Source organism: Elephas maximus, chromosome 5 (assembly GCF_024166365.1).
Source record: "Elephas maximus indicus isolate mEleMax1 chromosome 5, mEleMax1 primary haplotype, whole genome shotgun sequence".
Classification (NCBI taxonomy): domain Eukaryota; kingdom Metazoa; phylum Chordata; class Mammalia; order Proboscidea; family Elephantidae; genus Elephas; species Elephas maximus.
The window spans coordinates 72,886,862-72,901,965 of NC_064823.1; the positions used below are offsets into that span (position 1 = coordinate 72,886,862).

General features: G+C 40.2%; 2 protein-coding genes across 2 annotated transcripts in view; both read left to right on the forward strand.

Annotated features, from left to right (window-relative positions):
• HELQ (helicase, POLQ like) overlaps positions 1–15,104 on the forward strand; it is a 508,107-nt gene that overhangs the window by 306,379 nt on the left and 186,624 nt on the right. The gene's annotated exons all lie outside the window — the stretch shown is intronic.
• The window catches only part of LOC126077025 (placenta-specific gene 8 protein-like), a 50,161-nt gene continuing 45,626 nt past the window's right edge, over positions 10,570–15,104 (forward strand). Inside the window, exon 1 of the mRNA XM_049885910.1 lies at positions 10,570–10,645. The gene's annotated coding sequence lies outside the window, so the exon portion shown is untranslated. The remainder of the gene's footprint in view (positions 10,646–15,104) is intronic.

Below are 15,104 nucleotides of genomic sequence, written 5' to 3' on the forward strand. Positions count from 1 at the left end.
ATGCACTCCAGTCCACCAATCTGTCTCTTTCAAAATTTAGCTCGCCACAGAAAGTTTCCTGAACACTCCTGTAAAACTTTGCCTCCATTCCCTCACTCCTTGCTTCATCTACTAGAATATTTATTGCTTGTGCTTGGGGGATGTCTTCTTTCATTTTCTCAAACCTGCTGAGCTCAGGCTATCTGAGGGACTTTGCTCATGCCATGCTCTCAACCAGGACGCTCTTCCCATCCCTCTCCACACCACCAGCAACTGCTTTTCCTTTGGGTCTCCGCTAACGCCATCTCTGCAGGAAGGTCTTTACCCAACTCTGCCTAAGGTAGGCCCCTCTCATCACCTCCTTATTCAGAATATCAGCCCCTTGATGGTTTCCTTAGCAGCCCTTAGAATAACATGCAACAGTTTTATTCACTGTTGTGCCTAATTGAGTTTTGTTTGTTTTTGTATGTGTTTTTCTTTTGTCTTTTTCCTATTAGAGTGAAATGGAATAGGCATCTTGAGAGTAGAAACAGTGTTTGTCACCATCGTATCCCTCACATAGACCTGGTGTATAGTAGGTGCTCAACAAGTATTTCATAAATGAATGAAAAAAAGAATCAGAGACTAGAACATGAGAGTTGGTGAGCTGATTTTATCCCAAAAACAGATGACCTGTGGGTCCCTTTTAAGCTGCTTCATTTGGGGTTGTTGTTGTTAGTTGCCTTAGAGTCAATTCCAACTCATAGTGATGCCATGTGTTCATTGGGTCAAATGCGTAAAGTCCCCAAACCCTGGTTTCTTCATCATTTCATAGAACAGCTGATACCTGAATGGTTCCTGCATTCTTTCCTGTTCTTGTTGTGGCTGGCTTAGGCTACAACTTTAAAGACATTTTAATACCATACCATGGGACCCTGAATTATCTCAACCTTTTATCTGGCCTGGCCCCAACTCTAAAGTCACACTAATGACAAAGCCCTATACCTCTGCTTCAAAGGGTTTGGCATCCAGTTGGATAAGGAGTAGGGAGATATCCTGCCTTAGAGAAGAGGGGTACACTAGGGACTGTGGAAGAACTTGAAAAACAGAACCTTATCCAGAGTTCCTGGGTGGTACAAAGGGTTAATGCTCTTGGCTACTAACCGAGAGGTTGGAGGATCAAGTCCACCCAGAGGCACTTGGGAAGAAAGACCTGGTGACCTGATTCAGAAAAATCAGCCATCGAAAACCCTATGGAGCACAGTTTTACTTTTACACGTGGGTCCACCATGAGTCAGAATCAACTTGGCAGCAGCTGGTTTGGTTATCCTGAGGAGGGAGGAATGATGACGGGGGGAAACATGTCTCTAATGCCTGCCAACTACGCATCCAAGTTCTCCCTCATGTTATGTAACTCTTGCCGAAGTCCTGTGACGTTATCAGTGCAAAGGCATGAGCTTTTGTCTCAAAGAGGCTTGGATTCAAATTGTTGTTGTTAGTTGCATTGAGTGGGTTCTGACTCTTGGCGATCTCATGTGCAACAGAATAGTTCTGTGCCATTTTGGTTTGCTCAAGTCCATTATTGCAGTCACTGTGTATTTTAAGTGACTTCCAACCCAGAGGGATCATTTTCTAGCACTGTATCAGACAACATTCTGTTGTGATGCACAGGCTTTTCACTGGTTAATTTTTAGAAGTAGATCACCAGGCCTTTCCTCCAGTTCACCTAGTCTGTAGCTCCCCTGAAGTCTGTCCACTATGAGTGACCCTACTGATATTTGAAATACCGGTGGCATAGCTTCCCACATCATGCTAACACACAAGCCACCACAGTATGACAAACTGACGTAGGGGTGGTGGTGGGCTTAAATTACACCCTTACAAGTTTTCAGTTATAAGGCCCTTTGGCATGTTACTTAACTTTTCTGGGCTCAGTTGCCATATCTTTATAATGAAGATAATGTCAACTACAGTTGCTGTGAGTATCAAACGATAAGGATATATATTAACACATTTGTCAAAGTGAAATGATTTTGTGCCTGGCACATACTAGGTACTCAACAAATTACAGTTTTTTTTGTTAAGGAATTTGCCCAAGATGGACAAAGTGGCATAGAACTTGATGGCCTCTTGCTTTGTAAGATCCTGAAGATATTTCCACACAGGCTGTATGGTTTATCTCATCTTTCAGGTTGTGATTTCTTCCAGGACACAGAGATGATATGTTCCGCCTTATTGGTTTAGTGGCATATCTATGCAGTAGTTATTACTCACTCACTGTTGCTGTTTTTTGGTGTCATTTAGTCGATTTTGACTCATAGCAACCCTATGTCACAGCATAGAACTGTCCATAGGGTTTTCTAGGCTGTAATCTTTATGGAAGCAAATTTTCAGGTCTTCATCCCACAGGATCACTCGGTAGGTTCAAACTGCCAACCTTTCAGTTAGCAGGTGAGCACTTAACCATTGCACCACCAGGGCTCCTTATTCACTCACTAGTTGCTTGAAATAAGACAGCATTTATTATGCTGAAATTGAATTTCCTCCCCATGTGTCTGTCCGTTTGTCCTACTGTGGTGGCTCGCATGTTGCTGTGATACTGGAAGTTATGCCACTGGTATTTCAAATAACAGCAGCATCTCTCGTGGTGAATAGGTTTCAGCAGTGCTTCCAGGCTAAGACAGAGTAGGAAGAAGAAACTGGAGATCTACTCCTGAAATATTAGGCCAGTGAAAACTTTATGAGTAGCAGCAGAACATTGTTTGATATAGTGCCGAAAGACGAGCCCCTCAGGTGGCAACACACTCAAAATATGACTGGAAAAGAACTTCCCCCTCGAAGGAGAGTTGACGTTAATGATGTGGATGGTGTGAAGCTTTCTGGACCTTCATTTACTGTTGCAGCAAGACTCAAAATGAGAAGAAACAGCTGCAAACATCCCCTAATAATCAGAATGTGGAATGTACAAAGTATGAATCTGGGAAAATTGGACGTTGTCAAAAATGAAACAGAATGTATAAGGATCGATATCCTAGGCATTAGTGAGCTGAAATGGACTGATACTGGCCATTTTGAATCAGGTAGTAATATGGTCTACTATTCCAGGGATGACAAATTGAAGAGGAATGGCATCACATTCATCATCAAAAAGAACATTTCAAGATCTATCCTGAAGTATAACACTGTCAATGATAGAATAACATCCATACACCTACAAGAAAGACCTGTTGATACAACTATTTCGAATTTAGGCACCAACTACAAATGCCAAAGATAAGAAAATTGAAGATTTTTACCAACGCCTGCAGTCTGAAAGTGATCAAACATGCAATCAAGATGCAATGATAATTACTGGTGATTGGGATACCTAAGTTAGAAACAAAGAAGAAGAATCTGTAGTTGAAAACTATGGGGCCTTGGTGACAGAAAGACACCAGAGATTGCATGATAGAATTTTGCAAGACCAATGACTTATTCACTGCAAATATATCTATATTTTTTTTAAAAAAAAGAAAATAATTTATTTTCAGTATAAACAGTGGCATGATAGTTCGTCTTTTGTAAGATTTTATAGTGTATAAGGCACTTTTTTTTTTAACTTTTATTGAGCTTCAAGTGAACGTTTACAAATCAAGTCAGACTGTCACATATAAGTTTATATACACCTTACTCCATACTCCCACTTGCTCTCCCCCTAATGAGTCAGTCCTTCCAGTCTCTCCTTTTGTGACAATTTTGCCAGCTTCCAACTCTCTCTATCCTCCCATCCCCCCTCCAGACAGGAGATGCCAACACAGTCTCAAGTGTCCACCTGATACAAATAGCTCACTCTTCATCAGCATCTCTCTCCTACCCACTGTCCAGTCCCTTCCATGTCTGATGAGTTGTCTTCGGGAATGGTTCCTGTCCTGGGCCAACAGAAGGTTTGGGGACCATGACCACCGGGATTCCTCTAGTCTCAGTCAGACCATTAAGTATGGTCTTTCTGTGAGAATTTGGGGTCTGCATCCCACTGTTCTCCTGCTCCCTCAGGAGTTCTCTGTTGTGCTCCCTGTCAGGGCAGTCATCGGTTGTGGCCAGGCACCAACTAGTTCTTCTGGTCTCAGGATGATGTAAGTCTCTGGTTCATGTGGCCCTTTCTGTCTCTTGGGCTCATAGTTATCGTGTGACCTTGGTGTTCTTCATTCTCCTTTGTTCCAGATGGGTTGAGACCAATTGATGCATCTTAGATGGCCGCTTGTTAGCATTTAAGACCCCAGACGCCACATTTCAAGGTGGGATGCAGAATGTTTTCATAATAGAATTATTTTGCCAATTGACTTAGAAGTCCCCTTAAACCATAGTCCCCAAACCCCCGCCCTTGCTCCGCTGACCTTTGAAGCCTTCAGTTTATCCCGGAAACTTCTTTGCTTTTGGTCCAGTCCAATTGAGCTGACCTTCTGTGTATTGAGTATTGTCATTCCCTTCACCTAAAGCAGTTCTCATCTACTAACTAATCAGTAAAAAACCCTCTCCCACTCTCTCTCCCTCCCCCGCTAGTGACCACAAAAGTATGTGTTCTTCTCAGTTTATACTATTTCTCAAGATCTTATAATAGTGGTCTTATACAATATTTCTCCTTTTGCCTCTGACTAATTTCACTCACCATAATGCCTTCCAGGTTCCTCCATGTTATGAAATGTTTCACAGATTCTTCATTCTTCTTCTTTATCGATGTGTAGTATTCCATCGTGTGAATATACCACAATTTATTTATCCATTCATCCGTTGATGGACACCTTGGTTGCTTCCAGCTTTTTGCTATTGTAAACAGAGCTGCAATAAACATGGGTGTGCATATATTTGTTTGTGTGAAGGCTCTTATTTCTCTAGGCTATATTCCGAGGAGTGGGATTTCTAGGTTGTATGGTAGTTCTATTTCTAACTTTTTAAGATAATGCCAGATAGATTTCCAAAGTGGTTGTACCATTTTACATTCCCACCAGCAGTGTATGAGAGTTCCAATCTCTCCGCAGCCTCTCCAACATTTATTATTTTGTGTTTTTTGGATTAATGCCAGCCTTGTTGGAGTGAGATGGAATCTCATCGTAGTTTTAATTTGCATTTCTCTAATGGCTAATGAAGGAGATAATTTTCTCATGTATCTGTTAGCTGCCTGAATATCTTCTTTAGTGAAGTGCGTGTTCATATCCTTTGCCCACTTCTTGATTGGGTTGTTTGTCTTTTTGTGGTTGAGTTTTGACAGAACCATGTAGATTTTCGAGATCAGGCGCTGGTCTGAGATGTCATAGCTGAAAATTCTTTCCCAGTCTGTAGGTGGTCTTTTTACTCTTTTGGTGAAGTCTTTAGATGAGCATAGGTGTTTGATTTTTAGGAGCTCCCAGTTATCTGGTTTCTCTTCGTCATTTTTGGTAATATTTTGTATTCTGTTTATGCCTTGTATTAGGGCTTCTAATGTTGTCCCTATTTTTTCTTCCATGATCTTTATCGTTTTAGTCTTTATGTTTAGGTCTTTGATCCACTTGGAGTTAGTTTTTGTGCATGGTGTGAGGTATGGGTCCTGTTTCATTTTTTTGCAAATGGATATCCAGTTATGCCAGCACCATTTGTTAAAAAGACTATCTTTTCCCCAATTAACTGACACTGGTCCTTTGTCAAATATCAGCTGCTCATATGTGGATGGATTTATATCTGGGTTCTCAATTCTGTTCCACTGGTCTATGTGCCTGTTGTTGTACCAGTACCAGGCTGTTTTGACTACTGTGGCTGTATAATAGCTTCTGAAATCAGGTAGAGTGAGGCCGCCCACTTTCTTCTTTTTCAGTAATGCTTTACTTATCTGAGGCTTCTTTTCCTTCCATATGAAGTTGGTGATTTCTTTCTCCATCACATTAAAAAATGACATCGGAATTTGGATCGGAAGTGCATTGTATGTATAGATGGCTTTTGGTAGAATAGACATTTTTACTATGTTAAGTCTTCCTATCCATGAACAAGGTATGTTTTTCCACTTAAGTAGGTCCTTTTTAGTTTCTTGTAGTAGTACTTTGTAGCTTTCTTTATATAGGTCTTTTACATCTTTGGTAAGATTTATTCCTAAGTATTTTATCTTCTTGGGGGCTACTGTGAATGGTATTGATTTGGTTATTTCCTCTTCGGTGTTCTTTTTGTTGATGTAGAGGAATCCAAGTGATTTTTGTATGTTTATCTTATAACCTGAGACTCTGCCAAACTCTTGTATTAGTTTCAGTAGTTTTCTGGAGGATTCCTTAGGGTTTTCTGTGTAGAAGATCATGTCATCTGCAAATAGAGATAATTTTACTTCCTCCTTGCCAATCCGGATGCCCTTTATTTCTTTGTCTAGCCTAATTGCTCTGGCTAGGACCTCTAGCACAATGTTGAATAAGAGCGGTGATAAAGGGCATCCTTGTCTGGTTCCCGTTCTTAAGGGAAATGCTTCCAGGCTCTCTCCATTAAGAGTGATGTTGGCTGTTGGCTTTGTATAGATGCCCTTTATTATGTTGAGGAATTTTCCTTCAGTTCCTATTTTGGTGAGATCAAATATATTTTTTTAACAACATAAACGGTGACTATACACATGGATCTCACTGGCTGAAAATACAGAAATCAAATCAACTACATCTGTGGAAAGACACAATGGAAAGGATCAATACCATCAGTCAGAACAAGGCAAGGGGCCGACTGCAGGCAGACCAGCAATTGTTCATATGTAAGTTCAAGTTGAAGTTGAAGAAAATTAAAACAAGTCCACAAGAGCCAAATAGAGACCCTGAGTATATCCCACCTGAATTTGGAGACCATCTCAAGAATAGATTTGACACATTGAACACTAATGACCAAAGACTATACAAGTTGAGATATGACATCAATGACACCATACATGTAGAAAGCAAAAGGTCATTAAAAAGACAGGAAAGAAAGGAAAAAACAAAATGGATGTCAGAAGAGACTCTGAAACTTGCTCTTGAACATCAAGTAGCTAAAGCAAATGGATGAAATGATGAACTAAAAGTCCTGAACAGAGATTTCAAAGGGCAGCTGGAGAAGACAAAGTAAAATATTACAATAAAATGTGCAAAGACCTGGAGTTAGAAAACCAAAAGGGAAGAACATGCTGTGCATTTCTCCAGCTGAAAGAACTGAAGAAAAAATCCAAGCCTCGAGTTCCAATATTGAAGGATTCTATGGGCAAAATATTGAACGACATAGGAAGCATTAAAAGAAGATGGAAGGAATATAGAGAGTTACTGTACCAAAAAGGATTGGTTGGCATTCAACCATTTCAGGAGGTAGCATATGCTCAAGAACCAATGGTATTGAAGGACAAAGTCCAAGCTGCACTGAAGACATGGACAAAAAACAAGGCTCCAGGAATTGATGGAATCCCAATTGAGCTGTTTCAACAAAGGGATGCAGCCCTGGAGGGACTCACTCATCTATGCCAAGAAATTTGGAAGACAACTACCTGGCCAACTGCCTGGGAGAGATCCATATTTGTTCCCATTCTAAAGAAAGTTGAGTCAACAGAATGTGGAAATTATCTAACAATATTAGTGACATTACACACAAGAAAAATTTTGCTGAAGATAATTCAAAAATGATTGCAGCAGTACATTAACAGGGAACTGCCAGAAATTCAAGCTGGATTCAGAAGAGGACATGATTCAAGGAATGTCATGCTGATGTCAGATGGATCTTGGCTGAAAGCAGAGAATACCAGAAACATGTTTTTCTGCGATTTACTGACTATGCAAAGGCGTTTGACTGTGGAGATCATAACAAATTATGGAAAGCATTGCAAAGAATGGGAATTCCAGAACACTTAATTGTGCTCATGCAGAACCTGTACATAGACCAAGAGGCAGTGGTTCAAACAAAAAGGGGATACCATGTGTAAGGTGTGTGTCAGGGCTGTATCCTTTCACCATACTTATTCAATCTGTATGCTTTTCAATTGCCTCATATGCATTTGAAAGCTGGACAATGAATAAAGAACGCAGAAGAAGAATTGATACATTTGAATTGTGTTGGCGAAGAATATTGAATGTACTGTGGACTCCCAGAAGAATGAACAGATACGTCTTGGAAAAACTACGGTCAGAATACTCCTTAGAAGCAAGGATGGCAAGACTTTAATTCATCTACTTTGGAGATGTTAGCAGGAAGGACCAGTCCCTGGAGAAGGACATTATACTTTGTAAAGTGGAGGGTTAGCCAAAAAGAGGAAGACCCTCAAGGAAATGGATTGACACAGTGGCTGCAGCAATGGGCTTAAACATAACAATGATTGTGAGGAATGCACAGGACTGGGCAGTGTTTCATTCTGTTATACATAGGGTTGTCATGTACAACACTCTATGGCACCTAATAGCAACAACGACAATTGAGCTTTCTATTCAATGGTATCTGTGACTACTAATGTTGTTAGGTGCTGTCATCTAACTTAATAGTTGAAGGAAAATTTTCTTTTGAAAAAACTAAGTACCAACGTATCCCTTTTCTACTTATGTCCCTCCTCTAGGAACAACTCCCTCTGTACAAACATAAAATAGGGTTTTAGTCATGTGAGTCACTTGAATTTTATGTTTGAACATTATGAAACAAAGTACAACTTCTTAGGGTCACACCAATAGGATTGGAGGACATTTTAATCTCTGCTAAACTAACAAAGTTTTAGTTATCAACTCCTGAGACAACTCAGGTTTTTATATGTCCCAGTATTGTGTATCTAGGTACATATCTAATGATTCACTACATGATTCATTCCCTTTCTCACTCCTCCACCTAATTTTTAAGAATGGCCACCTCTTAGATTTTCTCTTAAATCCACCCTCTCTCCTTCCATCCCTGCTCTGACCTTTTGCATCTTTCATACTCTATGAAACTGCCCCTGCACTCTCTAATGTCAGCCTCACCCTTCCGGAACCCAGGCTCCACCCTGCTGCCTGGTCAATGGCTCCATAGCACCGCTGACCACTTCCCTGCTCTGCTCCCAACCCTTCAATGTCTTCCTTGTCTACATGATAGAGCTCTTAAACTTGGAACATGAGGCCCAATAACCTGGCAGAAAGGAAGTTTGAAAACTCTTTAGCATTTTTAAGACCTAAGACCAGCTGCCTTATTTGTTTTTTAAACACATTTCAAGAGCCTTAAATGCTTGAACATAAATGAGTTTTGTGTTGTTAGTTGTCATCAAGCCTAAAATACATGAATTTTGTTGTTAGCTGTCATCAAGTTGGCCCCAACTCATGATGACCCCATGTGCAATGGCATGAAACACTGCCCCATTCTGCCCTGGTCCTGTGCCATCCCATCATCAGTTTTGGATCAGACTATTGTGATCCATAGGGTTTTCATTGGCTGATTTTTGGAAGCCAGGCCTTTCTTCCTAATCTGCTTTAGTCTGGAAACCCGGATGAAATCTGCTCAGCATCATAGCAACGTGCAAGCATTCACTGACAGACTGGTGGTAGCTGTGCGTGAGGTGCACTGGCCAGGCGTCAAACGAACCCGGGCCTTCCAAACGGCAGGTAAGGATTCTACCACTGAACCACCACTGTCCCCTAAATGAATTATACCAAAAACCAGACCAAATCCGTTGCCACCGAGTCGATTCTAACTCATAGCGACCCTATAGGACAGGGTAGAACTGCCACATAGGGTTTCTAAGGAGCACCGATCTTTTGGTTAGCAGCCATAGCTTTTAACCACTATGCCGGTAGGGTTTCCAAAATGAATTATAAAAAAAAAATAGGAATCCTAAATAAACACACCACCACTCATCTGTCAGTTTGTTGTACTGTGGTGGCTTGTGTGTTGCTGTGATACTGGAAGCTATGTCACCAGTATTTCGAATACCAGCAGGGTGACCCATGGTGGACTATTTCAGTGGAGTCCCAGGCTAAGACAGATTGGGAAGAAGGACCTAACAATCTTCTTCTGAAAAAATTGGCCAGTGAAAATATTATGGAAAGCAGAGAACATTGTCTGATGTAGCACTGGTTGGAAGGCACTCAAGATACGACTAGGGAAGAGCAGCCTCCTCAAAGTAGAGGCGACTTTAATGACTTGGATGGAGTAAAGTTTTCAGGACCTTCATTTGCTGATGTGGCACAACTCAAAATGAGAAGAAACAGCTGCAAATATCAATAAAATGAGATGGATTGACACAATGGCTGCAACAATGGGCTCAAACATAGCAACAATTGTGAGGATGGCCTGGGACTGGGCAGTACTTCATTCTGTTGTTCATGGGGTCACTATGGATCAGAACTGACTTGACGACACCTAACAACACAGCAAATAAATTAACAAAGCTTGAACCTTCATAAAGTGTGAGTGGTTGTACAACCATTAGTAAATCATGCTTCTAAGGGAACAATGTTGTCGGGGAAATGTCACATAAGACAAATGAGATAAAAAAACATTGTCCACTCGCTTAAATAGAAAAATATGGACTCTAGAGGCAATTGTGAATTCAGCAAAGGCAAGAATTTTTTCTGTTTTTCCTCCGGTCCCACCTCCAACTCCACCCTTGCTGATTACAGCTCTAGGAAATATATTTGGTCATTGCAACAGCAAAGCAGTTCAGTGCTCCTTTCCCTCCCTGGCTGTGCTTCTCCTAGTTGCTCTTGGAGTGTGGACCACTGTAGTTAACCCGAGAGCGGTAAGTGTTTTGTAATACAAAGCGCCTCTCAGTGCTGGAAACCTTTTGTCTTTCTCTTACTTCTTCTTTCAAAAAAGAAAAACTTCTATTAAAAAAATAACAATAAGGAGTTAATGCTTAATGAGTAGAGTTTCTGTTTGGGGTGATGGAAAAGTTTTGGAAACAAGTAGTGGTAATGGTTGCACACAATTGTGTGAATATAATTAACACCATTGATTCATATACTTAAAATGGCAAATTTTATGTTATATATTATCATAGTAAGAAAATGTAATAAACTGTTAAAAGAAAAAAAAAAAAAAACCCCACTGCCATCAGCTCATTTCTGATTCATAGTGATCCTATAGGACAGAGTAGAACTGCCCCATAGGGTTTCCAAGGCTGTAATCTTTACAGAAGCTGACTGCCGCATCTTTCTTCCGTGGAGGAGCTGGTAGGTTTGAGCCACTGACCTTCCAGTTAGCAGCCAAGCACTGAAACCACTATACCACCAGAGCTCCTTATATAAAATCTTACCATGTAACTAGCACAAGCCAAGGAAGAATTGAGTGGTAGGTGTTGATCATTTGCCTAGGTGAATCCTGAAAACACATGTCTGCAACCTGAAGTTGTCTTTTAAATAAAGATGGTAGTAGGGATTCTTAGGAGCTTGTTATTACTGTGACATCTTAAAAATGTGCTTCTAGAAGATTTTTTTTTTTTTCCTAAAAGACATAAAGTTTTCTTAATCATTGAAGAAGAAATCACTGTATCACTACTGGAGTCTGGTGTGTTTAAACAGGGCATTCTAAATTCCTTTTGGAAAGTTTCTCTCTTATTTTATTATCGGTTTCAAGACCTGTTATTGATATTAGTTGCTGGAATGGGACAGGATTTATATTTCAGTCATTTCAAGGTACTTAGTTCCTTTATTGTCAGAAGTTAATTCTAAAAGTCTCTGTTTTATATGCTGTCTTATTTATCTAGTGGTGCTTTAACAGGAATACCACAGGTAGATGGCTTTAACAACAGAAATTTATTTTTTCACAGTTTAGGAGGCTAGAAGTCCAAATTCAGAGTGCCAGCTCTAAAGGAAGGCTTTGTCTCTCTGGCAGCTCTGGAGGAAAGTCCTTGTCTCTTTGAGTTTATTCTCCTGGGCAACCTTCACTGGCTTGGCATCTGTCTTCCCCTATCTTGCCTTGCCAGCTTGCATTTAATCTCCTCTATATAAAAAAAAAAAAATTTTTTTTTTTTTTATATCAGGTTGACTCAAAATACACCCCGCATCAATTCTGCCTCACTAACGTAACAAAGACAACCCCTTCCAAATGGGATTATAACCACAAGCACAGAGGTTAGGATTTACAACACATATTTTAGGGAGACACAATTCAATCCATAATATATGCCAAGAATAATTTTTTAAAATTCATTATGATCTGGCTCCCTGTTACCTTTCCTGATTTGTAGTTTTGTTATCATCAGCAATATTACCAAAGCAGCTTTCCATATTTTACAATGTTGAGGGAATAATTAGTCTTTCTCATTTGCAAAATGTAAAGAAAGGAGAAAAGAAAAGCTTTTTTTCCTCCCTCTTTTTTTTACTTCCAAGGTGCCTAAAGCAAATACATCTCAAGGGTCCTGCATAAAAGGGAAGTGGAGGTAGGGGGTGGTGTTTCTGATGTCTAGTCGTTTACTCTAAAGACCCCAAAATTGTATGTGTGTGAAAGCTACTCTATCTGTCTTCATACATTTGTTCATTCACTTATTTTTTTTTTAAACACTTATCGAGCACCAAAGTGAGCATCCAAGTATCCGACTGCTCCGTACACTGTGTTAGGTTGAAAGGATGAATGGCCAGTACCTGGGAAGCTCAGATGAGGAAAAGGACCTGAAAACAACTGATGAGCTTAAAATTCAACCAGGACCAGACAGAAACTTTCAGAGGCCTGAAAAAAATGTATGGTATGACAAGAAGGCAGGAAGGGACAGGAAAACTGGACTAATGGAAACTGGGAACCTGGGGTGAAAAAGGGGAAAGTGCTGACACATTACAAGGATTGCAGCCAATGTCACGAAACAATTTGTGTATAAACTTTCGAAGGAGGAGCTAATTTGCTCTGTAAACTTTCACCTAAAGCAAAATAAAATTAAAAAAATATATATGTATATGTGGTATGCCACCCATCCACACTCCTCAAGGATTTTCCTCAATAATTACATTGATTGTGGAGGCTAATCATCTTTCCAAATTTTTCTTTTATTTTATTCTGCTGTTTTGTTGGTGCCTTAAGCATGAGCTTAGTTTGTTGTTGTTGGCTGCTGTCCTGTCCTGGGAAATCCAGCCCTAAGTACAAGGCTAAGTGCTGGAACACAGGGATTACCAAAATGTAGAGGAAGCCCTAGAGACCTGGTAGTGTAGTGGTCAAGGGCTATGGCTGCTAACCAAAACGTTGGCAGTTCAATCTACCAGCCGCTCCTTGGAAACCCTGTGGGGCAGTTCTACTCTGTCCTACAGGGTCGCCCTGAATTGGAATCGACTAGATGGCAACATGTTTGTTTGTTTGTTTTAGAGGAAGCCCTCAGCACCGAGCAGGAACTACAAGGGCCACCCTTTCCATCATTAGTTTTATTAAAAAATTAGCTTTTAAGAACTGAGCATTGAAACTTTATAATATTTTACTTGAGGGAATGAAAATGGAGACAAATTTGTGTGAATTTAAGGGTCTCCTTTTTCCTTTTGGAGCATATGTGATGTTCTCGAAGAATACATCTGGAGGCTTTTGTCACTGTTGTTGTTATCAGCTGCCATTGAGTTAGTCCTGACTCATGGGGACCCTACGCACAATGGAGTGAAATGCTGCCCAGTCCTGCACCATCCCCCCGATCAGTTGGGGATAGGACTATTGTGACCCATCGAGTTTTCATTCACTGGTTTTTCAGAAGTAGATTGTCAGGCCTTTCTTTCTAGTATGTCTTAGTCTGGAAGCTCTGCTGAAACCTGTTCAGCATCATAGCAACACCTGAGCCTTCAATGACAGCCGGGTGCTGGCTGTACCTGAGGTACATTAACTGGAAATTGAATCTGAATCTTCCACATGGAAGAAAAAATTCTACCACTCACCCATCAATGCTCCAGGAAGCTTCTAGGAATAAGAAATATTTCTTGATCAAGTATTTGCACAGGCTGCTGCCTTTTTCCTGGATTAAGTTTCTGTCAATATTTAAATGTTTCTTGGGTTCGTATGAACACCACAAGGTAATTGTATTTCACTAAAGTTTTGAGACCCATTTGTACTAAATAGAGCACTCACTGAAATTACAAAATATTGTATGAGACTTGCTCAAGTCATGGATTACAGACAGCACCCAAATTCAACATTCTGTTCAGTGTTTATTATCTGCTCTATGGCTAAGGATCAGCACTATCTCAGACCTTTTTACTTCCATCACAAATAGAAGGAGTTAGCATTTTGGGGGAAGTTATTTTTCCTTCTCTCCCTTCACAACCAAACAAAAGTTAAAATCCTTTAGCAAAGTTGACTATTTACCAAAAAAGTTAAAAAAAAAAAAAGTCAGCCAAGTCCCTTTGAGATGTTTTGTACAAATGCCGATGCAGTTACTGATTGACCTTCTCCAGTCCACATGACTATGAAGGACAGGTAATTCCAATTCAAATTTGAGTCTCAGCAAGATTTAAAAGTACAATCATGCACTTCATAGGTCTTTTGGTTCTTTTATCCAGGATGTTAAACCTGAGATGTCCAAAGGTCTGCTGACCTGCAAACATACAAACGTGATTAGAATGAAGCCCTCTGCAATTCCAGGAGCTGGTGGTACCCTCTTCTCCTTTGTCTGATCCCATTAAGGACAGCTCAAACTGGTTAATAGAAATAGGGTCCAGAAACTCAAAAATTCACATAAAAAGACCAGACTTAGTGGTCTAACTGAGACTAGAGGAACCCCCGAAGACATGGTCCTCGGGACTCCCTGTTAACCCAGAACTAAAACCATTCCTGAAGCCAACTCTTCAAACAAGCATTAGACTGGACTATAAAACATAAAATAATATCCATAAAGAGTGTGCTTCTTAGTTCAAGTAGATACCAAAAAAAAAAAAAAAAAACCAAACTCAGTGCCCTCAAGTCAATTCCAGTTCAAGTAGATAGTATATACATGAGACTAAATGGGCAGCTCCGGTCCAGAGGCAGGATGAGAAGGCAGAAGGAGCTAATTGAATGGACACAGGAGACCTGGGGCAGAAAGGGGGAGTGTGTTGTCCCATTATAGGGATTGCAATTAGGATGATGTAACAATATGTTTATGATTTTTTGTATGAGAAATTAATTTGAGCTATAAACTTTCACCTAAAGCACAATAAATCAAAAAAAGAAAGAAAGAACTAGGGTCGAGAGCAGGACCAAGTGGAGTTCCTAGGTGGTGCAAACAATTAATGTGCTTGGCTGCTAACCAAAAGGCT